Source organism: Scyliorhinus torazame, chromosome 1 (assembly GCF_047496885.1).
Source record: "Scyliorhinus torazame isolate Kashiwa2021f chromosome 1, sScyTor2.1, whole genome shotgun sequence".
Classification (NCBI taxonomy): Eukaryota; Metazoa; Chordata; class Chondrichthyes; order Carcharhiniformes; family Scyliorhinidae; genus Scyliorhinus; species Scyliorhinus torazame.
Genome location: NC_092707.1, coordinates 133,859,605 through 133,885,631, shown reverse-complemented (window position 1 = coordinate 133,885,631; position 26,027 = coordinate 133,859,605). Strand labels below are relative to the sequence as shown.

The 26,027-nt window shown below is 55.5% G+C and overlaps 1 protein-coding gene across 1 annotated transcript in view; it reads right to left on the bottom strand.

The window, feature by feature from the left end:
- Nucleotides 1–23,363, bottom strand: part of LOC140417302 (receptor-type tyrosine-protein phosphatase U-like) — a 1,277,635-nt gene extending 1,254,272 nt beyond the window's left edge. Inside the window, exon 1 of the mRNA XM_072501194.1 lies at nt 23,317–23,363. The gene's annotated coding sequence lies outside the window, so the exon portion shown is untranslated. The remainder of the gene's footprint in view (nt 1–23,316) is intronic.
- Between the last annotated feature and the right edge of the window lie 2,664 nt (nt 23,364–26,027).

Genomic DNA, 26,027 nt, shown 5'->3' with positions numbered 1-26,027 from the left:
GCGAGAGTGAGGCAGGTGTGCGTGTGAGCGGGAGAGAGGCGGGAGTGCGTGTGAGCGGGAGAGAGGCGGGAGTGCGTGTGAGCGAGAGTGGTGCAGGAGTACGTGTAAGCGAGAGTGAGATGGGATTGCGTGTGAGCGGGAGAGCGGTGGGAGTGCGTGTGAGTGTGATGCGGTCGTGCGTGTGAGCGAGAGAGAGGCAGGTGTGCGTGTGAGCGGGAGAGAAGCGGGAGTGCATGTGAGCGGGGGAAAGGCAGGATGCGTGTGAGCGGGAGAGAGGCGGGAGTGCGTGTGAGCGAGAGAGAGGCGGGAGTGCGTGTGAGTGAAAGAGACGGGAATGCGTGTGAGCGAGAGAGAGGCGGGAGTGCGTGTGAGCGAGAGGCGGGAGTGCGTGTGAGCGAGAGAGGCGGGAATGCGTGTGAGCGAGAGAGAGGCGGGAGTGCGTGTGAGCGAGAGAGAGGCGGGAGTGCGTTTGAGCGAGAGAGAGGCGGGAGTGCGTGTGAGCGAGAGAGGCGGGATTGCGTGTGAGCGAGAGAGAGGCGGGAGTGCGTGTGAGTGAGAGAGGCGAGAATGCGTGTGAGCGAGAGTGAGGCGGGAGTGCGTGTGAGCGAGAGAGAGGCGGGAGTGCGTGTGAGCGAGAGAGAGGCGGGAGTGCGTGTGAGTGAGAGAGGCGGGAATGTGTGTGAGCGAGAGAGAAGCGGGAGTGCGTGTGAGTGAGAGAGGCGGGAATGCGTGTGAGCGAGAGTGAGGCGGGAGTGCGTGTGAGCGAGAGAGGCGGGAATGCGTGTGAGCGAGAGAGAGGCGGGAGTGCGTGTGAGTGAGAGAGGCGGGAATGCGTGTGAGCGGGAGAGTGGCGGGAGTGCGTGTGAGCGAGAGAGAGGCGGGAGTGCGTGTGAGCGAGAGAGGCGGGAATGCGTGTGAGCGAGAGAGGTGGTAATGCGTGTGAGCGGGAGGGAGGTGGGTGTGCGTGTGAGTGAGAGAGGTGTGAATGCATGTGAGCGGGAGAGTGGCGGGTGTGTGTATGAGCGGGAGAGAGGCGGGAGTGCATGTGAGCGGGAGTGTGGCGGGAGTGCGTGTGAGTGAGAGAGGCGGGAATGCATGTGAGTGAGAGTGTGGTGGGAGTGCGTGTGAGTGAGAGAGACGGGAATGCGTGTGAGCGAGAGAGAGGCGGGAGTGTGTATCAACGGGAGAGAGGCGGGAGTGCATGTGAGCGGGAGAGTGGCGGAAGTGACTACGAGCGGGAGAGAGGCGGGAGTGCGTGTGAGCGAGAGTGATGCAGGAGTCCGTGTAAGCGAGAGTGAGATGGGATTGCATGTGAGTGGGAGAGTGGTGGGAATGCGTGTGAGCGAGAGTGAGATGGGATTGCGTGTGAGCGAGAGTGAGGCGGGTGTGCATGTGAGCGGGAGAGAGGCGGGAGTGCGTGTGAGCGGGGGAATGGCAGGAGTGCATGTGAGCGGGAGAGAGGCGGGAGTGCATGTCAGCGGGAGAGAGGCGGGAGTGCGTGTGAGCGGGAGAGAGGCGGGTGTGCCTGTCAGTGGGAGAGAGGCAGGAGTGCGTGTGAGCGGGAGAGAGGCGGGAGTGCGTGTTAGAGCGAGAGAGGTGGGAGTGAGTGTGAGAGAGAGTGAGGCGGGTGTGCCTGTGAGCGTGAGAGAGGCGGGAGTGCGTGTGAGCGGGAGAGAGGCGGGTGTGCCTGTCAGTGGGAGAGAGGCAGGAGTGCGTGTGAGCGGGAGAGAGGCGGGAGTGCGTGTTAGAGCGAGAGAGGTGGGAGTGAGTGCGAGAGAGAGTGAGGCGGGTGTGCCTGTGAGCGGGAGAGAGGCAGAAGAGCGGGTGAGCGAGAGTGAGGCGGGTGTGCCTGTCAGTGGGAGAGAGGCAGGAGTGCGTGTGAGCGGGAGAGAGGCGGGAGTGCGTGTTAGAGCGAGAGAGGTGGGAGTGAGTGTGAGCGAGAGTGAGGCGGGTGTGCGTGTGAGCGGGAGAGAGGCGGGAGTGCGTGTGAGCGAGAGAGAGGCGGGAGTGCGTGTGAGCGGGAGAGAGGTGGGAATGCGTGTGAGCGGGAGAGAGGCTGGAGTGCATGTGAGCGAGAGGGAGGTGGGTGTGCGTGTGAGCGAGAGTGAGGCGGGTGTGCGTGTGAGCGAGAGAGAGGCGGGAGTGCGTGTGAGTGGGCGAGAGGCGGGAGTGCGTGTGAGCGGGAGAGAGGCGGGACTGCATGTTAGAGCGAGAGAGGCGGGAGTGAGTGTGAGCGAGAGTGAGGCGGGTGTGCATGTGAGCGGGAGAGAGGCGGGAGTGCGTGTGAGCGGGGGAATGGCAGGAGTGCATGTGAGCGGGAGAGAGGCGGGAGTGCATGTGAGCGGGGGAAAGGCAGGAGTGCGTGTGAGTGGGAGGCAGGAATGCGTGTGAGCAGAAGAGAGGCAGGAATGCGTGTGAGCAGAAGAGAGGCGGGAGTGCGTGTTAGAGCGAGAGAGGCGGGAGTGAGTGTGAGCGAGAGTGAGGCGGGTGTGCATGTGAGCGGGAGAGAGGCGGGAGTGCGTGTGAGCGGGGGAATGGCAGGAGTGCATGTGAGTGGGAGGCAGGAATGCGTGTGAGCAGAAGAGAGGCGGGAGTGCCTGTCAGCGGGAGAGAGGCGGGATTGCATGTGAGCAGGAGAGAGGCGGGAGTGCGTGTTAGAGCGAGAGAGGCGGGAGTGAGTGTGAGCGAGAGTGAGGCGGGTGTGCATGTGAGCGGGAGAGAGGCGGGAGTGCGTGTGAGCGGGGGAATGGCAGGAGTGCATGTGAGCGGGAGACAGGTGGGAGTGCATGTGAGTGGGGGAAAGGCAGGAGTGCGTGTGAGTGGGAGGCAGGAATGCGTGTGAGCAGAAGAGAGGCGGGAGTGCCTGTCAGCGGGAGAGAGGCAGGAGTGCGTGTGAGCGGGAGAGAGGCGGGTGTGCCTGTCAGCGGGAGAGAGGCGGGAGTGCGTGTGAGCGGGAGAGAGGCAGGAGTGTGTATCAACGGGAGAGAGGCGGGAGTGCATGTGAGCGGGAGAGTGGCGGAAGTGACTACGAGCGGGAGAGAGGCGGGAGTGCGTGTGAGCGAGAGTGATGCAGGAGTCCGTGTAAGCGAGAGTGAGATGGGATTGCATGTGAGTGGGAGAGTGGTGGGAATGCGTGTGAGCGAGAGTGAGATGGGATTGCGTGTGAGCGAGAGTGAGGCGGGTGTGCATGTGAGCGGGAGAGAGGCGGGAGTGCGTGTGAGCGGGGGAATGGCAGGAGTGCATGTGAGCGGGAGAGAGGCGGGAGTGCATGTCAGCGGGAGAGAGGCGGGAGTGCGTGTGAGCGGGAGAGAGGCGGGTGTGCCTGTCAGTGGGAGAGAGGCAGGAGTGCGTGTGAGCGGGAGAGAGGCGGGAGTGCGTGTTAGAGCGAGAGAGGTGGGAGTGAGTGTGAGAGAGAGTGAGGCGGGTGTGCCTGTGAGCGTGAGAGAGGCGGGAGTGCGTGTGAGCGGGAGAGAGGCGGGTGTGCCTGTCAGTGGGAGAGAGGCAGGAGTGCGTGTGAGCGGGAGAGAGGCGGGAGTGCGTGTTAGAGCGAGAGAGGTGGGAGTGAGTGCGAGAGAGAGTGAGGCGGGTGTGCCTGTGAGCGGGAGAGAGGCAGAAGAGCGGGTGAGCGAGAGTGAGGCGGGTGTGCCTGTCAGTGGGAGAGAGGCAGGAGTGCGTGTGAGCGGGAGAGAGGCGGGAGTGCGTGTTAGAGCGAGAGAGGTGGGAGTGAGTGTGAGCGAGAGTGAGGCGGGTGTGCGTGTGAGCGGGAGAGAGGCGGGAGTGCGTGTGAGCGAGAGAGAGGCGGGAGTGCGTGTGAGCGGGAGAGAGGTGGGAATGCGTGTGAGCGGGAGAGAGGCTGGAGTGCATGTGAGCGAGAGGGAGGTGGGTGTGCGTGTGAGCGAGAGTGAGGCGGGTGTGCGTGTGAGCGAGAGAGAGGCGGGAGTGCGTGTGAGTGGGCGAGAGGCGGGAGTGCGTGTGAGCGGGAGAGAGGCGGGACTGCATGTTAGAGCGAGAGAGGCGGGAGTGAGTGTGAGCGAGAGTGAGGCGGGTGTGCATGTGAGCGGGAGAGAGGCGGGAGTGCGTGTGAGCGGGGGAATGGCAGGAGTGCATGTGAGCGGGAGAGAGGCGGGAGTGCATGTGAGCGGGGGAAAGGCAGGAGTGCGTGTGAGTGGGAGGCAGGAATGCGTGTGAGCAGAAGAGAGGCAGGAATGCGTGTGAGCAGAAGAGAGGCGGGAGTGCGTGTTAGAGCGAGAGAGGCGGGAGTGAGTGTGAGCGAGAGTGAGGCGGGTGTGCATGTGAGCGGGAGAGAGGCGGGAGTGCGTGTGAGCGGGGGAATGGCAGGAGTGCATGTGAGTGGGAGGCAGGAATGCGTGTGAGCAGAAGAGAGGCGGGAGTGCCTGTCAGCGGGAGAGAGGCGGGATTGCATGTGAGCAGGAGAGAGGCGGGAGTGCGTGTTAGAGCGAGAGAGGCGGGAGTGAGTGTGAGCGAGAGTGAGGCGGGTGTGCATGTGAGCGGGAGAGAGGCGGGAGTGCGTGTGAGCGGGGGAATGGCAGGAGTGCATGTGAGCGGGAGACAGGTGGGAGTGCATGTGAGTGGGGGAAAGGCAGGAGTGCGTGTGAGTGGGAGGCAGGAATGCGTGTGAGCAGAAGAGAGGCGGGAGTGCCTGTCAGCGGGAGAGAGGCAGGAGTGCGTGTGAGCGGGAGAGAGGCGGGTGTGCCTGTCAGCGGGAGAGAGGCGGGAGTGCGTGTGAGCGGGAGAGAGGCGGGTGTGCCTGTCAGTGGGAGAGAGGTGGGAGTGAGTGTGAGAGAGAGTGAGGCAGGTGTGCCTGTGAGCGGGAGAGAGGCAGAAGTGCGTGTGAGCGAGAGTGAGGCGGGAGTGCGTGTGAGCGGGAGAGAGGCGGGTGTGCCTGTCAGCGGGAGAGAGGCGGGAGTGCGTGTGAGCGGGAGAGAGGCGGGTGTGCCTGTCAGTGGGAGAGAGGTGGGAGTGAGTGTGAGAGAGAGTGAGGCGGGTGTGCCTGTGAGCGGGAGAGAGGCAGAAGTGCGTGTGAGCGAGAGTGAGGCGGGTGTGCGTGTGAGCGGGAGAGAGGCGGGAGTGCGTGTGAGCGAGAGAGAGGCGGGAGTGCGTGTGAGCGGGAGAGAGGTGGGAATGCGTGTGAGCGGGAGAGTGGCGGGAGTGCATGTGAGCGAGAGGGAGGTGGGTGTGCGTGTGAGCGAGAGTGAGGCGGGTGTGCGTGTGAGCGAGAGAGAGGCGGGAGTGCGTGTGAGTGGGCGAGAGGCGGGAGTGCGTGTGAGCAGGAGGGAGGCGGGAGTGCGTGTGAGTGGGAGGCAGGAATGCGTGTGAGCGGAAGAGAGGCGGGGGTGCCTGTCAGCGGGATAGAGGCGGGAGTGCGTGTTAGAGCGAGAGAGGCGGGAGTGCGTGTTAGAGCGAGAGAGGTGGGAGTGAGTGTGAGCGAGAGTGAGGCGGGTGTGCCTGTGAGCGGGAGAGAGGCAGAAGCGCGTGTGAGCGAGAGTGAGGCGGGTGTGCGTGTGAGCGGGAGAGAAGCGGCAGTGCGTGTGAGCAAGAGAGAGGCGGAAGTGCGTGTGAGCGGGAGAGAGGCGGGAGTGCGTGTGAGCGAGAGGCAGGTGGGTGTGCGTGTGAGCGAGAGAGAGGTGGGTGTGCGTGTGAGCGAGAGAGAGGCGGGAGTGCGTGTGAGCGAGAGAGAGGCGGGAGTGCGTGTGAGTGGGAGAGAGGCGGGATCGCGTGTGAGCGGGAGAGAGGCGGGGGTGCGTGTGAGCGAGAGGGAGGTGGGTGTGCGTGTGAGCGAGAGAGAGGTGGGTGTGCGTGTGAGCGAGAGGCGGGAGTGCGTGTGAGCGAGAGAGTGGCGGGAGTGCGTGTGAGTGGGAGAGAGGCGGGATCGCGTGTGAGCGGGAGAGAGGCGGGAGTGCGTGTGAGCGAGAGAGAGGCGGGAGTGCGTGTGAGTGGGAGAGAGGCGGGGGTGCGTGTGAGCGGGAGAGAGGCGGGGGTGCATGTGAGCGGGAGAGAGGCAGGCGTGCGTGTGAGCGGGATAGAGGCGGGAATTCATGTGAGCGGGAGAGAGGCGGGAGTGTGTGTGAGCGGGAGAGAGGTGGGAATGCGTGTGAGCGTGTGAGAGGCGGGAGTGCGTGTGAGCGGGGAAAGGCAGGAATGCGTGTGAGCGGGAGAGAGGCGGGAATGCGTGTGAGCGGGGGAAAGGCGGGAGTGCGTGTGAGCAAGAGAGAGACTGGAGTGCGTGTGAGCGGGAGAGAGGCGGGAGTGCGTGTGAGCGGGAGAGAGGCGGGAGTGCATGTGAGTGAGAGAGAGGCGGGAGTGCGTGTGATCTGGAAAGAGGCGGGAGTGCGTGTGAGCGGGGGAAAGGCAGCAATGCGTGTGAGCGAGAGAGAGGCGGGTGAGGCACGATCAATTGCACAAAGACTTGAGTTGGGTACAACTGAGGCTTTATTGCTCTAAGATGTGTGGCCTCCCACAGCAGCTTGCGAAATGGTTGCAGCATGGAGGACACGCATATTTATACTCCACCTACTGGGCGGAGCCAGCAGGCAGGGACTACTGGCGAACCTGTACAGGTCCTACCATACATCACCTAATACAGGTGCAACAGTGGTTTACCACATTCACCCCCTGCTAAGATTGTGTCCGGCGGGGGTGGTGGAGAACTATATACAACAAATGGTTTTCTTTTTACATTTACATTTACAATCCTTGACAGAGGGAGAATAAAAATGTCTTTTGAAGACCAGTGGACCAGTTAAAGGTTTAACCAGTCCGGGGCCTTGATGTGCCGCTGGGAGCGACGTAGTGGTGGCGGCGATGCTGATGCTGGTCTGATGTCCGGTGCCTCCGAGAGCGTGGCAAAATCTTCTTAATCCTCAGGTGTGGGCAGGGGGAGGACGGGTGGTCCCGGGGGGGTTGCTGCTGGGAGCGCTGGGGGAGGGTAGATTGGCGCCAGGCCCGAGTTGATATACGCCTCGAAACAGTCTGGCGAGTGTTGAAAGTCTTTTTTGGCGTCGCTTGATTGCAGATCCAGCTGCAGGCAATCCGGTTTGATACGGAGGTCCATCTTTTGAAAATCTTAGAGCAATGAATTGAGGCACGATCAATTGCACAAAGACTTGAGTGGGGTTCTACTGAGGCTTTATTGCTCTCAGATGTGTGGCCTCCCACAGCAGCTGGCAAAATGGTTGCAGCATGGAGGACACGCATATTTATACTCTACCTACTGGGCGGAGCCAGCAGGCAGGGACTACCAACGTACCTGTAGTACAGGTCCTACCATACATCACCTAATAGAGGTGCAACAGTGGTTTACCACAGTGGGTGTGCGTGTGAGCGGGGGAGAGGCGGGAATGCGTGTGAGGGGAAGAGAGGTGGGAGTGCGTGTGAGCAGGAGAGAGGCGGGAGTGCATGTGAGAGGGATGGACGTGGGAGTGCCTGTGAGCGGGATGGAGGTGGGAGTGCGTGTGTGCGGGAGAGACAGGCAGGAGTGCGTGTGAGCGGTAGAGAAGCGGGAGTGCGTGTGAGCGGGAGAGAGGCGGGAATAGGTGTGAGCGGGAGAGAAGCGGAACTATGTGTGATTGGAGGGCAGTAGGAGTGCGTGTGAGCGGGAGGGAGATGGGAGTGTGTGACGGGAGAGAGGCGAAGGTGAGTGAACTAGAGAGGCGAGCGTGAGTGTGAGTGGGAGAGAGGCGGGAATAGGTGTGAGCGGGAGAGAAGCGGAACTGTGTGTGATTGGAGGGAAGTAGGAGTGCGTGTGAGCGGGAGGGAGATGGGTGTGTGCATGAATGGGAGAGAGGCAAAGAGTGCGTGTGAGCGGGAAAGAAGCAGGAGTGTGCGTGAGTGGGAGAGAGGCGGGAGGGTGTGAGCAGGAGTGAGGCGGGAATACTTGTGAGCGGGAGTGAGGCGGGACTGTTTGTGAATGGGAGAGAGGCGAAGAGTGCGTGTGAGCGGGATGAGGCGGAATTGCCTGTAAGCGAGAGAGAGGCAGGAGTGCGTGTGAACAGGAGAGAAGTGGAATGCGTGTGACGGGAGAGAGGCAAAGAGTGCGTGTGAGCAGGAGGGAGATGGGAGTGTGTGTGTGAATGGGAGAAAAGCAAAGAGGCGTGTGAGTGGGAAAGAGGCGGGTGTGTGCGTGAATGGGGAGAGGCGGGAGTGTGTCAGCAGGAGTGAGGCGGGAATGCTTGTGAGCAGGAGAGAGGCGGGACTGTGTGTAAATGGGAGTGAGGCGAAGAGTGCATGTGAGCAGGAGTGAGGCGGAATTGCCTGTGAGCAAGCGAGAGGCGTGAGTGCCTGAGTGGGTTAAAGGCAGGAGTGCATGTGAGTAAGAGAGAGGCGTGAGTGCGTGTGAACGAGAGATCGGTGTGAGTGTGTGTGAGCGAAAGAGAGGCAGGAACGTGATTGAGCGGGAGAGAGGCGGGAGTGCGTTTGAGAGGGAGAGAGGCAGTAGCGTGTGAGCGGGAGAGAGGTGGGATTGCTCGTCAGCGAGAGTGAGGCAGAATTGCCTGTGAGTGAGAGAGAGGCAATAGTGCTTCTGAATGGGATAAAGGCGGGAGTGCGTGCAAGCGAGAGTGATGCAGGAGTGCGTGTGAGCGAGAGTGAGCGTGAGCGAGAGTGATGCAGGAGTGCATGTGAGCGAGAGTGAGATGGGATTGCGTGTGAGCGGGATAGTGGCGGGAGTGTGTGTGAGAGGGAGTGGCGGGAGTGCATTTGATTGGGCAGAGGTGGGTGTGCGTGTGAGAGGGAGAGAGGCAGGACTGTTCTGAGAGGGAGAGAGGCAGGAGTGCATGTGAGCGAGAGTGAGATGGAATTGCGTGTGAGCGGGAGAGTGCAAGGATTGGGTGTGATTGGGGAGAGGCAGGAGTGCGTGTGAGCAGGAGAGAGGTGGGAGTGTGTGTGAGCGGGACAGAGGTGTGAGTGGGTGTGAACCGGATAGAGGTGGGAGTGCATGTGAGCAGGATTGAGGCGGGAGTGCGTGTGGATTGGAGAGAGGCGGGGTGCATGTAAGAGGGAGATAAGCAGGAGTGCGTGTGAGGGAAGAGAGGTGAAGGTGAGTGTGAACTAGAGAGGCGAGCGTGAGTGTGAGCGGGAGAGAGGTGGGAGTGCTTGTCAGCGAGAGTGAGGCAGAATTGCCTCTGAGCAAGAAACAGGCAGGAGTTTTATGGGCCAGGGCTGAGAGAACCCCAAAGTGTATCATGGAGGTCACCTGACCCACAACTTTTAATAGATTGTGGTTATGGGGAACACACGGGCCTACTTTATAGGTGTGATGCAACTGAAATCTACAGCACTTTTAAATTAAAACAATGTTTATTTATGAAACCAGTTGACACCTTATAAACCCACAGTAAATATCTTAACAACTATCAACACCAATAAATCCCCCAAAGAATACAGTACTCTACAAGTAATTCTTAATCTTTCCTTGCAACATCCATAAGACAAAAAAAAAAACATTTCTTAGAGAAGGTTTAACTTCTCTACAGAAACAGGTATTATTTTTAAATCACCAAAGGATCTGGAGACAGTCTTTAGATTGCAGCGAGAGAGATTAATACACCTTCTTGCTGTGACTGCAGCTATCCAGCTCTCAAAACGAAACTAAAACACACCCTCTAGCAGACAGCTCCAAAGAGAAAATAAAAGTAGACAACCCAGCTCCACCCACACTCTGACATCACTGATAAACATCCATTTCTTAAAGGTACATCCACTACAGCTATTTTGTAAACACCCATTTCTTAAAGGTACTCTCACATGACACCTCCCCCCAAGAAAAAAAACCCCATCAACTTCAAGATGGTTTCATTTCTCACCTTTTCTCTTTCCTTCTAAACAGTGACAGTAAATATACTTTTTTTTTGTTTAACAAAACATGCAAATATTTATAATAACATAGTCCATTTTAGTTCTTCTTCCTCCAACTGAACCTTTTGATTGACAGTCTCTTTGAACAAGAAGATCTCTGCATCCATTTCTCTACGTCTCGGCATTTCTCTTTAAAGTCAGATAGATTTTACATAGATTCTACATAGAACATACAGTGCAGAAGGAGGCCATTCGGCCCATCGGGTCTGCATCGCCCCACTTAAGCCCTCACTTCCACCCTATGCCCGTAACCCAGTAACCCATACTAACCTTTTTGGTCACTAAGGGCAATTTATCATGGCCAATCCACCTAACCTGCACGTCTTTGGGCTGTGGGAGGAAACCGCAGCACCCGGAGGAAACCCACGCACACACGGGGCAAACGTGCAGACTCCGTACAGACAGTGACCGAGCAGGGAATCAAACCTGGGACCTGGGACCCTGGCGCTGTGAAGCCACAGTGCTATCCACTTGTGCTACAATGCTGCCCTTTTGTGCTACCGTGCTGCCCTTAATAACTAAGATACTTTAGTTCAATCGGATCACTGAGTCCCTTGTAATTCTCCAACTCAGGAGCATTGGATACCACAGCTTTCAGACAGTCAAATGCCTGTTGAAACTCTGCTGTCCACTGAATTTTTTGACGTTTCTTCAGCAAGTCCATCAGTGGAGCAACCACACTACTAAAATTTGGCACAAATTTCCAGTAGAATCCACTCATGCCAAGAAATCGCATTATTTCCCTTTGTGTCGAGGGTATTGGAAACTCCCCAATAACTTTTGTTTTCACATCCCGTGGGACCATTCGACCCTGTCCGATTGCATGGCCAAGGAAAGTGACTTGGGCTTTTCCAAATTCACTTCTGGCTAGGTTTACCACCAAACCCACCTCCTGAAGTCGATCAAATAACTCCATCAGATGTTTCAAATGTTCTGTCCATGTCCGGCTGAAAATTACCAGATCGCCGATGAATACCGCACAATTGGATAATCCTGAAACAACTTTGTCAGTTAACCGTTGAAATGTGGCTGGGGCGTTTTTCATGCCAAATGGCACAACTTTGAATTGGTATATACCATCTGGTATCACAAAAGCTGAAATCTCCTTTGCCCTTTCGGATAAAGGTACCTGCCAGTAACCTTTAAGTAAATCCAGTTTGGAAATAAAAGGTGATTGTCCCACTTTCTCAATGCAATCCTCCAAAAGTGGGATAGGATAAGAGTCCATTCTTGTAACTGCATTAACCTTTCTATAGTCCACACACAACCATCGGGTACCGCCCGGTTTTGGAACCATCACCATGGGTGAGCTCCATTGGCTGCAACCCACTTCAATTATGTCATTTTAAAGCATACTCTCAATCTCTTTGTTAACCTGTGCCAATTTTAAACGGTTAAGTCTATATGGATGTTGTTTAATTGGAACAGCATTTCCCACATCTATATCATGTATAGCCATTTTAGTACTTTCCAACTTATCTCCACAAACTTGCCCATGTGATATCAATAACTTTTTCAGCTCAGTCCGTTTTTCCTCTGGAAGGTAACTCAACAATGTATCCCAATTTTTAAGAAAATCCTCATTTTCCAATTTAATTTGAGGTATGTCAAATTCAAAGTCATCTGGATTTGGTTCGTCACTTTGAGTTAGAATCACGAAAACCTCCCTTCTCCTTTTTCTCTCCTTCGCTTTCAAAGTACCTTTTAAGCAGATTCACATGACACACTCAGTGAGTTTTCCTTCTATCTGGCATTCTTACCACTTAATTCACCTCACTTATTTTCCTTTCAATTTGATAAGGTCCACAAAAACTTGCTTATTACCATTGGTAACAACACTAAAACTTTATCTCCACTGGCAAAACTACGAACTTTGGATTTCTTGCCCGCGACCCGTTTCATCACATGTTGTGCAATTTTTAAATGTTGTCTAGCCAATTCACCTGCTCTATTTAATCGTTCCCTAAAATTTGACACGTAATCCAGTAATGTAAGTTCCGATTTCTCACGCACCAATTTTTCCTGAATCAATTTAAGTGGTCCTCTTACCAAACATTAGTTCAAAAGGACTGAATTTGGTTGACTCGTTAGGTGCATCCCTAATTGCAAACAATACAAATGGAATTCCTTTATCCCAATCCTCTGGATAATCTTGACAATAAGCCCTCAACATTGTCTTTAATGTCTGATGCCACCTTTCTAACGCTCCCTGCGATTCTGGATGGTACACAGTTGATTTAAATTGTTTTATTCCTAAGCTATCCATGACTTCTTTGAATAACCTTGAGGTAAAATTTGATCCTTGATCCGATTGTATTTCTGTGGGTAGTCCATATCTAGTAAACATAGAACATAGAACATTACAGCGCAGTACAGGCCCTTCAGCCCTCGATGTTGCGCCGACCTTTAAAACCACTCTAAAGTCCATCTACACTATTCCCTTATCATCCATATGTCTATCCAATGACCATTTAAATGCCCTTAGTGTTGGCGAGTCCACTACTGTTGCAGGCAGGGCATTCCACGCCCTCACTCCTCTCTGAGTAAAGAACCGACCTCTGACATCTGTCCTATATCTATCTCCCCTCAATTTAAAGCTATGTCCCCTCATGCTAGACATCACCATCCGAGGAAAAAGGCTCTCACTGTCCACCCTATCCAATCCTCTGATCATCTTGTATGCCTCAATTAAGTCACCGCTTAACCTTCTTCTCTCTAATGAAAACAGCCTCAAGTCCTTCAGACTTTCCTCATAAGATCTTCCCTCCATACCAGACAACATTCTGGTAAATCTCCTCTGCACCCTTTCCAATGCTTCCACATTCTTCCTATAATGCGGCGACCAGAATTGCACGCAATACTTCAAATGCGGCCGCACCAGAGATTTGTACAGCTGCAACATGACCTCATGGCTCCGAAACTCAATCCCTCTACCAATAAAAGCTAACACACCGTACGCCTTCTTACCAACCCTCTCAACCTGGGTGGCAACTTTCAGGGATCTATGTACATGGACACCAAGATCTCTCTGCTCATCCACACTGCCAAGGATCTTACCATTAGCCCAGTACTTTGTCTTCCTGTTGTTCCTTCCAAAATGAACCACCTCACACTTTTCTGCATTAAACTCCATTTGCCACCTCTCAGCCCAGTGCTGCAGCTTATCTATGTCCCTCTGTAACTTGTTACATCCTTCCACACTGTCCACAACTCCACCGACTTTAGTGTCATCTGCAAATTTACTCACCCATCCTTCTACGCCCTCCTCCAGGTCATTTATAAAAATGACAAACAGCAGTGGCCCCAAAACAGATCCTTGTGGTACACCACGAGTAACTGGACTCCAGTCTGAACATTTCCCATCAACCACCACCCTTTGGCTTCTTCCAGCTAGCCAATTTCTGATCCAAACTGCTAAATCACCCTGAATCCCATGCCTCCGGGAGGAAGTGGTCGAGCAAGGGAACCGTGGTTTACTAAAACAGTCGAAACACTTGTCAAGAGGAAGAAGGAGGCTTATGTAAAGATGAGACATGAAGGTTCAGTTTGGGCGATCGAGAGTTACAGGTTAGCTAGGAAGGATCTAAAGAGAGAGCTAAGAAGAGCCAGGAGGGGACATGAGAAGTCTTTGGCAGGTAGGATCAAGGATAACCCTAAAGCTTTTTATAGATATGTCAGGAATAAAAGAATGACTAGGGTAAGAGTAGGGCCAGTCAAGGACAGTAGTGGGAAGTTGTGCGTGGAGTCCGAGGAGATAGGAGAGGTGCTAAATGAATATTTTTTGTCAGTATTCATACAGGAAAAAGACAATGTTGTCGAGGAGAATACTGAGATTCAGGCTACTAGACTAGAAGGGCTTGAGGTTCATAAGGAGGAGGTGTGAAAATAGGGCCGGGTGGGATTTATCCTCGGATTCTCTGGGAAGCTAGGGAGGAGATTGCTGAGCCAATGGCTCTGATCTTTAAATCATCTTTGTCTACAGGAATAGTGCCAGAAGACTGGAGGATAGCAAATGTTGTCCCCTTGTTCAAGGAGGGGAGTAGAGACAACCCCGGTAACTATAAACCAGTGAGCCTTACTTCTGTTGTGGGCAAAGTCTTGGAAAGGTTTACAAGAGATAGGACGTATAATCATCTGGAAAGGAATAATTTGATTAGAGATAGTCAACACGGTTTTGTGAAGGGTAGGTCGTGCCTCACAAACCTTATTGAGTTCTTTGAGAAGGTGACCAAACAGGTTGATGAGGCTAAAGCAGTTGATGTGGTGTATATGGATTTCTTAAAGCGTTTGATAAGGTTCCCCACGGCAGTAAAGCATTTAAGTAACTCCTCCACAATCTTTTCAGCTGTAATATTGAGTACTGGAATGGCCTCTGGAAACCGAATTGACACATCCATTATAGTCAAAAGATATTGATTCCCACTTTTTGTTTTGGGAAGCGGTCCTACGCAATCAATTAAGACCCTTGTAAAAGGTTCTTCAAATGTAGGAATGGGTATTAAGGGCACTGGTTTTATCACTGCTTGAGATTTTCCCCATCACTTGACATGTGTGACATGATCGACAAAATTCAACGATATCTTTATGTAGTCCAGGCCAATAAAAATGTTTCTGGATTTTAGCTTGAGTTTTCCTTACTCCCAAATGACTCCCCACTGGTACCTCATGTGCAACTCGCAACACCTCCTTTCAATACCCTACCGGCAATATCACTTGATGAACTTCTGCCCACTTTTCACCCGCCTGCATGTGTAAAGTTCTCAATTTCCTCATCATGACATCATCTTTACGGTAATATCACTCCGGTATACACTCAGATTCCTCTTCCGTGTATGCTTTCTCATACATCCATTTTATTTCTATATCTTTCTGTTGTAACTCTGCCACTTTTCCTGAACTAAAAACTAAAAATATCCGCCTCATCCTCCACCTGTTCTTGTTCTTTTTCAACCATCTGATCAAAAATCGTTTCTGATAATTGCACTTCAACTTCATCTTCACTCTTTGATTTCTCCTCTTGTCTTAACCTGTGACTTTGCGACCTTGTTACTACACAATCCGGAAAAATTCCAGGATATTCGTCCTTCAACACTTCAATTGTCTGATTTTCCACTGGCTTATCAACCACAGTAGGCATCACTCCCACCTGTGCTCCAGCTATATCATTGCCCAAGATAAACTGTATTTGTGGACGAGATAGTTTCTCTATTACTCCTACTACCGCTTCACCACTCTTCACGGGACTTTCCAACCCTCACCCCAGCCCCTCACCTTAGCCCCTCACCCCACCCCAGCATCTCACCCCAGTCCCTCACCCCACCCTCTCACCCCAGCCCTCACCCCAGCCCTCACCCCAGCCCTCACCCCAGCCCCTCACCCCAGCCCCTCACCCCAGCCCCTCACCCCAGCCCCTCACCCCAGCCCCTCACCCCAGCCCCTCACCCCAGCCCCTCACCCCAGCCCCTCACCCCAGCCCTCACCCCAGGCCCTCACCCCAGGCCCTCACCCCAGCCCCTCACCCCAGCCCCTCACCCCAGCCCCTCACCCCAGCCCCTCACCCCAGCCCCTCACCCCAGCCCCTCACCCCACACCCGCCTGCCTGTCTGACCATACATGCTGTCTTGTGTCTTACAGGACCAGCCGGTGGTGGTCCCGGCCCGTCTGGCGCCTCCCGCTCCCAGCCAGTGCCAGGGCCAGAGGCCCTCAGGGAGGGCAGCCGTCACAGCATCCCTGCACCCGACACGTAGACACAGGACACAGGAACGCAGAGGACGTGCACACAGAGGACGGACACACAGAGGACGGACACACAGAGGACGGACACCAGGGGACAGTGACACAGGGAGCATCGCACTACGGATCGACACAGGAGACACCGGACTTTGCCGCTAAAGAGGACACAGAGTAAGACTTTCCGTCACAGCTGTCTCCTACAACCTCCAACATCGCAGAGACTATCACCTCGGTTGGTCTCTTTAGTGATGAGGCTTGTGGGATACTCACTGGTGAGCACCAACACAGCCACTCTGGTACAACAGGTGGAGGTGGGAGCAGCCAAGGTGCGGGCGGTCGGAGGGCAGACCGGCCCCAGCAACCAACTGCCGCCCAGATGGATCCCCGGTTCCTGGAATTTCCACACCCACCCATAGACCCGATGCAACCAGAGACCCAGGGATGTGAGATGGTGATGACGGCCGGTTTCCAGCACCTGCAGACGTAGGTGGAGGAGTGCATCCGCGTGCAGGAGAAGAGAATGGTGCTGGTCATGAGTGCCTCCCAGGCCGAAACCACACGGGTGGCGTCCGCGGTGGTGGCAATGGGGAGCGACGATGTTGGGCATGGGTAAGAGTATGCAGCGCCTGGGGCTATCTGTGCACGCGGCGTCCGTGGCCCAGGACACGGCTGCCCACTCACAGGCAGCCAAGAGCCAGAGCCAGCTGCAGATCGCAGCAACGGTCCTCACCATGGCCCAGTCTCAGCAGGCCATCGCTGAGAGCATTGGCGCCATTGCCCAGGTGCTGGTTGGCATCGCACAGACCCAGACAGGGATAGCCCACTCCCTCAGCTCCATGGCTGCTAACTTACAGACCCTGATCGATATCACAGCGGGCCTCCAAGACTGTTAGCGCCAGTTGCCGGGCGTGCCTCGGGGGTCAGTCCTGCTCGCACCCCCTTCCAATGGTGTCCAATGGGCACCTCGAGGGAGGAGGAGGTGCTGGGGCCCATGCTGGTGCTTCCTGCAGGTGAGGTCGTGGAACGCCGCGGCACCTATGACTCTTTCCTGCCATCCGTGGTGCATCTGGTGGGCAGCGGGCAGAATAGGTTGGCAGCATGCCATCCGGTACACCCGAGGTGCACCCTGGACCATCCAGGCTGGAGCGCCCCAGGAAACAAGCGCCAAAGGGAACCCTAGTCGCAGGGCAGGAGTCACAGCAGTCCACCTCCACTTCTGCTGTACCGTCTGGGGAACCACCAAGACGTCGTGATAGAGCCAGAAAGTTAGACACCTAGTAAGTTGGCACAGGTGTAGGACACAGCCTAGTTATAGGGGCTAGGGCACATGTATAGAACTTTTGTAATTAAACACACTGTAACACCGATGAAAGCTGCCTCTGTGCTCGGTCCAAGGCATGCGGGAGGTGGTGGGGGGGGGGGGCGGGGGGGGACACTCCGTGCAACTGTGGGTGAGAGGAGATGGAACGTTAAACGCCGGTGGGTATGACGTGCCCCCTCCCCGAATGTTCACGCCACCTCGCCCCCAGCGGAACGACAGGGCCATATGATGCAGTGTCCAGGCCTCATATAGGGAACATCCAGGTGGAGGGTGTTACTGTGGCCATGAGTCAGACATTGTCTAACGATGTAGAGCCCGGAGCTCATCGCAGAGCGAGCTGTCATCATCCTTCATGCCATGGACCAGACCAGCTTTGATGAGCTACCGTGTGAGCCCAGCTCGTTGTGCCGCAGGTGGATGTGTAATCAAGGGGTGGTGTGCGTGCAGTTGATGCGGTGATGTGGGAGCTAAGGTTGGTTGGTAGTGGGGGAGGTCAGTCTCATGGGTGTTGTGGGTGGTGAGGGCGGTGGGTGGTGAGGTGGTGCCATACTGTGGTGTCCATGGCCGTGCTCAGCAAACCGCTCGCTCCCCCGTCGGTGAAACGTGCGGCTATTAACTCATCCCATGCTCGCTGGCCCTGCCGGTGGTGTTGGGCAGCCCCCCTGTCCATGTCCAGCCCCCATGTCCCGTACATTGCCCCCCTCCCAATCCTCCTCGTCTGGAGAGGTGTGCCCTTCTTCATGATCATCCTCCTTCCCCTCCTCTGCCTCCAGCACATCGCCGCTCTGTTGGGCTATATTGTGGAGGACGCAGCAGAGCACAACGATGCGGCCGACTCTATGCGACGGGTACTGGAGGGTCCCTCCAGAGCAGTTCAGGCACCTGAAGCGCATCTTCAGCAGCCCAAAGCATCTCTCGACCAAACCTCTGTTCACATCGATGGAGTGGTGCTCCACGTCAATCTGTGGCCTCCATATAGGTGTCAGCCACGACCACAACGGGTAACCATTGTCGCCCAGCAACCAGCCCCGTAACCGGAGGGGGGGATTGTGTTCCTCGAACATGTCGGGGATGAATGATTGCGCCAGGATAAATGAGTCATGCACACTGCCCGGGTACCGGGCGCAGGCGTGCAGAATCTACATCCGCTGCTCACAGACCACCTGAATGTTCATGGAGTAGGACCCCTTCCTGTTCATGAAAATCGGCCTGTTATACGATGGTGGCCGCATATCGGCGTGCACCCCATCGATCACCCCCTGTACAATGGGTATTATGGCAGCGAAGCCCGCTGCCTGGGCATCCTGGTGGGCGGGGTCCACAGGGATCTGAATGTACCAGTCCGCCAGGACATACATGGCGTCAGCCACTGCATGGATGCACCTGTGCACCGAATTCTGGGAGTTGCTGGACAGATCCCCACTCGGCAACTGGAACGAGCCCATGACCTAGAAATTTAGGGCCACCGTCATCTTGACGGCCACCGGGAGAGGCGGTGTCAGATGTGCCATCATATGGCAGATATGGGCGACGGTTTCCTGGCTCATCCAGAGTCTCCATCTGCATGCCTGGTCCAGGAGTTTCTGGAAGGACATGGTGCCAGTACACACGAGGCCTCATCAGGCGCTTTCGTGGCACCACCTCCTCCTCCTCCTCATCGGCAACCTCGTCCTGTGGCTCCCCCTCGTCGTAGTCCTCCTCCTCCTCCTGCACCTGTTGGGTGGGCGGCCCTCCAGCCTGAGCAGCTGCCACCTGACCCACTGCGGCACGCTCCCCTGCTGCAGCCTCCGCCACCTTTCTGAGACGCCCCTGCTCCAGCTACCACAGGGTTTCATGCAGGGCAGCGGCCCCCATCATGGTGGCCAACAACGCTGGAAGATGCCCAAACATTACGATCTGCAGGGGGTGGAGGTAGACAAAGTTTCATCATGACGCATAACCCCCTCCACAACCAGGTGCCATGGGCTACATGGTCGCCTCGGTTGGCAGCTCGCGCCCCAGCCATGCATGCCACCATTCCTGCCCGCCCCCTCGGTGCCCTGACTCCTGTCGCCCGTCCCTCCTGCCAGGGCCACTGTCTGATGGCACTGCGCTTACCAGAGGCTACCGTGGGTGCAGCCCTGGATCTACCAGCCAGTGGGTGCCGCCAGCTGGGTGTGGTGCCCCATGGGGGGGTCCGGCACCCATCCAAATGGCCGAGAGTCCTGGGCTGAGCCAGCGCCTGGGGTGGGTGCCCATCAGCATGGCCACTATAATGGCATCCATGGCATTGGCACCTGTCATGGCGGCTGCCTTCCCCACCCACCCTGCACCCACCCACCCCCCCCCCCACCCCCCCGACCCTGGGGTGCCTCCCCCATCCCCAGCCACGGCTGTGTCCGTTTCGCCAGCCCGAGGTCCCCCCACGCTGATCCCTCCCTTCTCCGCAACCATCATGGCCCTTGGTTACATAGAGTGACACCGGCCGAATAGATGCACCCATGTCCCCACCTCCACCAACCCCCAAATCGGCGCGCCACCCACCCGGCGTGCATCATACGGCCCACACAAGGGTAATGTTCACATTAGCCCCAATAGAAGGCTGCAGAGGGGCTGTGGGGGGAATGAGCGGACGTTGAGGATGGGCATGACTCAGGGACCACGGTTCATCCAGTTCCGGTGGAGGTAAACCTCAGAGAGGCCAGGAACCGTCGAGTGGGCCAGGATCAAGGCATCATGCACACTGCCCGGGTATCAAGCACACATACATGAGGCGCTGCTCATGGTCACACTACCAGCTGCAGGTTCATTGAGTGGAACTCCTTTCAGTTTGTGAAGAATGGCCCGACACCTGCAGGTGCCAGTAGGGCAACATGCATCCCGTCAACAACACCCTGGATCTGGGGCATCTTCCCGCTGCCCGGTCATCCTGATGGGCTCGGTCCATATTGAAACAGATGTTTATGCCAACTGGGCATATAGGGCCTCTGAGGAGGCGCAGATACACCTGTGCACTGAAGTCTGTGAGATCGGCGACTGGAAGGACCCCGTGTCATAAAGGTTCAGGGTGGCCGTCACCTTGACCATGACAGCCATTGTTCCCCTGTTCTGCAAGGGTCTTCGATGGCATGCCCGGTCCAACATGATCCTTGAATTACAGGCAATGCCGATACATGCGAGGCCTCATGCGGCACCTCCTTTGCACCTCGCAGCCCCCATCCGGCACACCCCTGTAAGGGCTATTGTGGGTGGATCACGTGACACGCCTCACCGGTTGGGGGAGGGGGTGGTATGGCAGAGGGTGCGATGCAGGGGAGGAATGTGAGGCCTGGGGTGCAGGAGTGGTGGCTTGGGGGCACCAGAATGGCTGGTGACACACTGAAGAACCAGGGGCAAAGGTGGTGGTCAGTGGGGTGCCTTGCAGGCTGCGGCAATGGCAGTCAGAACCTGGACACTGCCTCAGTCCTATGGGGGGTCACCCTGGCCCTGTGGCCCATCCCCCCATCCCCCCCCCCCCACCCCCCTCGCCCGCCAACCCGCGCCAACCTGGCTAGTGTCAGGTCCGGCAGCCCATGATGGCGCCTCTGCATGTCCTACCTCCTCTCTCTCCTTTGTCAGCCATAGTGCCTTGTCCTGATTTTTAACAGCATAAGTGAACCTCACCAATGGGAATTCCCCCAGTGGAGGCAGAGCATCGCAGAGGTTTGGAGAACAGGGTCCCAGGTTCAATTCCCAGCTTGGGTCATTCTCTGTGCGGAGCGTGCATGTTCTCCCTGTGTCTGCGTGGGTTTCCTCCAGGTGCTCCAGTTTCCTCCCAAAAGTCCTGAAAGACGTGCTGTTAGGTGATTTGGACATTCTGAATTCTCCCTCCGTGTACCCGAACAAGCGCCGGAAAGTGGCGACTGGGGGGTTTTCACAGTAACTTCATTGCAGTGTTAATGTCAGCCTACTTGTGACAATAAAGAATATAATTAATACCGGGTCAGACCCCCTAATAATATGCGAATGGTGTTTAATGTACGTACCGAGTGGAACGCATTGACGCTGCTGTCGAGGCAGCAGAGAATTGCGATTTGGCGTGACCCCAGCGCCCACCACGATTTTGGTTCAAAATCAATTCTCCACCCAATCGCCTTTCCCGATTTCGGAGTCGGTCGACGGAGAATCCCGCCCAAGTTTTGACATCAGTACTGGTTGAATAAGAGGATTTTAAAATTTTAATGTATATAGAAGAAAAATAGAAAAACCTTTTAATGGTTTTTGTATGTTTGTACCTAATGTGCAAAAACAATCATTTTTTGTGGTTTAACTCTTCAACATAATCAGAATGTTTCTTCAGAGTTCAGTTAGTGCACTTGAATGCGTGAGTGGCAAAAGGATTTAGTGGCTGGAAAAAGTTAGGAAAACCTGGCACAGACGCTCCTTAAAATCAGCCTTTTTGACGTGTGCCAATGTCTCTTTCTTTGGTTGTGTCTATTTTTGTCTGGTAATGGTAGTGCAAAAGATCTTGGATGTGTGACGGGTAAAAGGGAAATGAGAAAATCAAAAGGAATCCAAATAAAACGTGATATTAAAAGACAAAGATTACAATTACGTTGCACCACTTGCAGAAACGCTCGTGCAGCAATTAAATGAATGTTTATCTGTGGTGGTAGTGTTTCCACTACGACACCCTCCTATTGACTGAATAGTGACATTGGAAAGAACACTCAAATTCACTGTTCAACTTTTTCAGCTCCAAATTGTCATAATATACACCAGTATATTATGGTGCAGACACACACTGATGGACACACAGTGGGACCAATCAACACACACAACACCGCAGCCAATCACCAGTGAGAGCACACGCACTATAAAGACAGGGGACATCAGAGGACCCACTCTTGGGAGTAGCAGCCAGCAAGGAGCACAGGGCTCGCAGCCTGCAACACAGACATTCACCATGTGCTGAGTGCATCAACTGGTTAGGACTAGGCAAAGGTCGATAGTTAAAGCTGGTATCGTATTTACCCACAGTTCAAGTATGTTTAAATAGTTAAACTTGTAATAAAATAGAGTTGCACCACTTCAAGTGTTGGTGACCTGTTTGTGAACCAGAACACCCAACACATCACAAGTTCGAACACCAGCCCAGATTGTCGTCATGGATACTGATTGCCAACTGCAACATCGCAATCGCTCTTCCAAGGAATCAGCACGACAACACAAGGTACGTTTTTCCAAGGATAGCTTCATCTCTAGTCGAATTGAAAAGCGGGGAGTTCTGCTGAACATGATTTGACGATTGGTCAGACCACTCTTGGATTATTATTCTGGTATTCATAATTATAAAAAGATAGAGAAGCTGGAGAAGGTGCAACAAAGGTTTGCAGTTGTCCCCGTGAGGAAAGACGGAATAGATCAGGGGGTTTTCATCGAGAAAGAAAACCTCTTATCAGGTAATTCTTCAAATTAAGATTATTAAAGGGCGTAATTAGTAAATATCGAGAAGGTATTTCTCACTTGCAGGGGAGGCTAGAACTGCAGGCAAAATTATCAGATATTCATCAACAAATCCATTAGAAAATTCAGGTGAAACCTTTTTTATTAGCCAGAGGCTGAAACTGGCGAACACAGAGTGTGCTCCAAATGCTATCAAGGTGTTGGGGAGAATCTAGAAATCTGTAGCCACCCCTACAGGGAAATATTAAAAAACACTAAAGTGAAATTATTTTTGAGTGGCCGAAAGAGATCACAAAGGGAAGCACAATAAAGGCTTTAAGTGTTGATGCACTATCAATGACCAATCCAAGCGAGGTTGTAGTCCAACTGAAGGCTTTAATAAGCTGGATGTTTCCCCCAGCAGCTCAGGTACAGAATGAAGGCTGCTGGGGCGGCCCGGGCTCTTATACTCCGCCTAGCAGGGCGGAGCTACCATACATCTTGACCAATAGGAAGCATACAATATCTACCAATGGTGTTCCAGCATTACCAGGTACCGTAATACCTCTACACAGACTACCACAAGTGTCAATTAACAATTTGTTTTAATCTATTTCCTGCTGGTTTAAAAACACAGCGAATCTGCCAAGACGGGAATGATATTTTATACCTAAACCCCCAGCGATATTGGAAGCTGACTGGGAATTCAGAATCAAAACAGATCCGCTCTAATTTTTTGAACAGGTTACATTATTTTGGGGGAGGATTTTCAAACCCACATCCAGAGCTCGCCGCAAATGGGGTTTATCAATATCAGCGATCAGCAGTTCCCGATTCACACACAAAGCAAACATTTTACGGTTTCCCAGCCGAGGTGCGCGCCCGCTAATCCGTTTCACAAAAAGTAAACAAACTTCCTGCAACAGGAATACAAGGTTTACAATATCATACATCTGTTACTGAAATAGTCAAATTCGGTCTCTTACCCAAATAATGATCGGATCTTATTATGCAGAAATGAACTACAATCGCAAAAAGTATTCCTAAATGTCCCATAATGTCCATTCTGATTGTTATTAAACTCGGAATCTTTGGGTGCGATTCTCCACTCCCACGCCGGTTGTGAGAATCGCCTGGGCCGCCAAAATTTCCCGCGACGCCGGTCCGATGCCCTCCCGCGATTCTCCTAGGCGGCGGGAACGGCACGGTCGTGTTTCGCGGGCCGCAGGCCGGAGAATCGCCCGAGACACCCAAAACGGCGATTCTCCGGCACCTCCACTATTCTCAGGCCCGGATGGGCCTAAGTCCCGACGGCGTGACCCCAGTTCACGCCGTCGCCGTTCACACCTGCTTTTTAAAGTCGTCAGCCAGTCGTGCTGGCTGACGCTGAGCAGGGAGGAGGTGAGCGGACTGTTCCGCAGCTCCTGGAGACCGGGTCGGCTTACCCGAGAGGGCTGCGGCCAAAGGGGGGGTGCGGGAGAGTGTGCAGGTGGGGGGGGTGGGGGGGTGGGAGAGCGTGCAGGTGGGGGGGGTGGGGGGGTGGGAGAGCGTGCAGGTGGGAGGGGGTGCGGGAGAGTGTGCAGGTGGGGGGGGTGGGGGGGTGGGAGAGCGTGCAGGTGGGAGGGGGGGCGGGAGAGTGTGCAGGTGGGGGGGGATGAGGGAGAGTGTGCAGGTGGGGGGGGGGTGCGGGAGAGTGTGCAAGTGGGAGGGGGGCGGGAGAGTGTGCAGGTGGGGGGGGTGAGGGAGAGTGTGCAGGTGGGGAGGGGGGTGCGGGAGTGTGTGCAGGTGGGAGGGGGTGAGGGAGCGGCGTGCAAGTGGGAGGGGGGTGAGGGAGAGTGTGGATGGTATCATCCATCCGCGGATGCCACATGTCAGCCGCCCTGATATGGCAGGACGGTGACGAGGACACGGCCGCAGGGTGCGTGTGGCTGATGGGCACAGGAGAGTGGCACACTGGTGAGCAGTACGGTGTGAAGTGACCGTTGGGCGCAGACAGTGACCAGGTGTTAGGCTGGCTGCGTGTCTGCAGCGCGACCAGGCCACCAGGGCACACAGGTATCCCATGCAACCGGGCTGGCAAGGTGTGGAAGAACCTCCGTGTAACATGTCGTTTCTCTGCCCCCCACCACCCTCCTGCAGGTCACCATGTATGCCAACCAGACAGCGATGTTCACTGCCGTGGTTGGAGCCGCAGTTCTGGAGTTTGCCATCCGGCAGCGTAGAGTCGGACGGCCCACAGTGGCTGCAGATGCAGCGGTTGCCGGTGCAGCAGAGGGGATGGCCGCGGAGTGGCCCGTCGTCGACACGCAGGCCGCAGGCGCTCAGGACCTGTATGTACAGGGGGATGCCGAGGGGAACATTGACCGCCAGATGGCGAGGAATGCAGAAAAAGTGCTTGGGGGGGAGCAGGAGGAGGAGGAGGAGCAGGTGGAGCAGGAGGATCCACTGATGGTGGTGCCAGGGCGCCACAGGCGTCCAGCAAGGCCGAGGGTGTACCGTGACAGAATGTCGTTCGAGGCCTTAACAGACATCACATGCAGGAGGAGACTACGGTTCAGCAGGGAGACGGTCGCACATATATGCCAGCTCGTGGCGCACCTCGCACCACGTGGAATGGGAGGAGGACACGCGATACCACTCTCCGTCAAGGTGACGGTGGCCCTAAACTTTTATGCGACCGGTTCCTTCCAGGCTCCGAGCGGGGACCTATCCGGGATATCACAGGCATCGGTCCACAGGTGCATCAGGGCCGTCACCGACGCCTTGTACGCCATCGCGGACAGGTACATTCAATTCCCCGAGGACCAAGCACAGCAGGAAACACGGGCACGTGGATTCGCCAAGGTGGCCGGGATACCGATGGTCCAGGGTGTCATCGATGGTGTGCACGTCCCCATGCGCCCGTCTGCAGACAGCAGGGACGTGTTCATGAACAGGAAGGGCGCATACTCCATGAACATTCAGGTGGTGTGCAACCCCCACATGAAGATCATGCACGTGTGCGAAAGTATCCCGGCAGTGTGCATGACACCTACATTCTGGCACAGTCATTCATCCCCGCAATGTTCGATGGATGACCCCCCTGGCTGAGGGGCTGGTTGCTGGGCGACAAGGGCTATCCATTGAGGTCATGGCTGCTGACACCAATACGGAGGCCTCACACCAACGCGGAGAGCCTATACAACGAGGCACATGCAGCAACCAGGGGTGTGGTGGAGCGGTGCTTCGGGCTGCTGAAGATGCACTTCAGATGCCTGGACCGATCAGGAGGGGCCCTGCAGTACCGGCCCGACAGGGTCGGTCGCATAGTTGTGGTCTGCTGTGCGCTGCACAACATTGCCATGCAGAGGGGAGATGACCTGGTGGAGGAGTCGGAGGGAGGACCCGATGGCACCGGAGCCAACGCAAACGAGGGGGATGGGGAAGAGGAGGATGTGGAGGATGAGGATGATGGGGCGCATCAGGGTGGGGAGGGGCGCAGGACGCAGACACTGCCCGGCTGCTCGTTACGTCCAGGAGGCTGCGCGACGGCACCGCCGGGGACAGCGGGCACGCGACGCGTTGGTGGCCGCATGGTTCACGCACTGTGGGGGTGGGATTCGCTGAACACTGCCACTTGCACCATCACTCCTGTACACGGGCACCACACAGCGCCCACCACCTCCCTCCCCCCCCCCCCCACCCCCCACCCCCCCCC